Source organism: Mus pahari, chromosome 5 (assembly GCF_900095145.1).
Source record: "Mus pahari chromosome 5, PAHARI_EIJ_v1.1, whole genome shotgun sequence".
Classification (NCBI taxonomy): Eukaryota; Metazoa; Chordata; class Mammalia; order Rodentia; family Muridae; genus Mus; species Mus pahari.
In genome coordinates, this window is record NC_034594.1 from 118799703 (window position 1) to 118800434 (window position 732).

Here is a 732-nt window from a genome sequence, read left to right on the forward strand (position 1 = left end):
ACACTTATAATTTAACAGTACATGGTGTTAAATTGACTTGTTATTACCTATAAATAATTTTCTACCACTTTAGATAACATTTATACAAGTTTCCTACAAAGAGATGAACATATAAATTTTGAACTGTGTAATAAATTGAATTATATACCTTGAGTTTTGATATTAAATTCTTTTAATTGCTAAATATCAAAAGAAGCAATTTATCTTCCAGAAAAACATAAGGATTTTCTTAAATGATAGTAGCAGTAAAAGTGTAATGATCCCAAACTCCAGGTACCCGTGCATTGTAGGAAATGCTAGCATTCATCATGTTAGGAAAAACATAGAAGTTAATCAAATCAGATCACACCCAGAGTTATACAAAGTGAACTAGAGCACTAAAAGTGGCAAACATTTAAAAATACATTTCAAAAGCACTCAAATAATAACTGTACCAGCACTGAGTAAATTGATAATCACATTTTATGGATTACATCTATTTTGTACTTGTTGGATTTGATGGCTAAATATACTGTGCATTGTGGTTTTATGAAGATAATGGTCTTTAGATTTATTTTTGTATGCCATTGTTGACTCTTATTATTAGGATGGTGCTATTCTCTTAAGATGACTAGAATTCTTTCTCCATTGTTATATTAAAGATATTATCATCCAGTTATATAATTTATTCTACAAACATTTAGTAGAATTCACCAGTTAAACTATATGGAGCTTATATTAGTTTATTTCCCA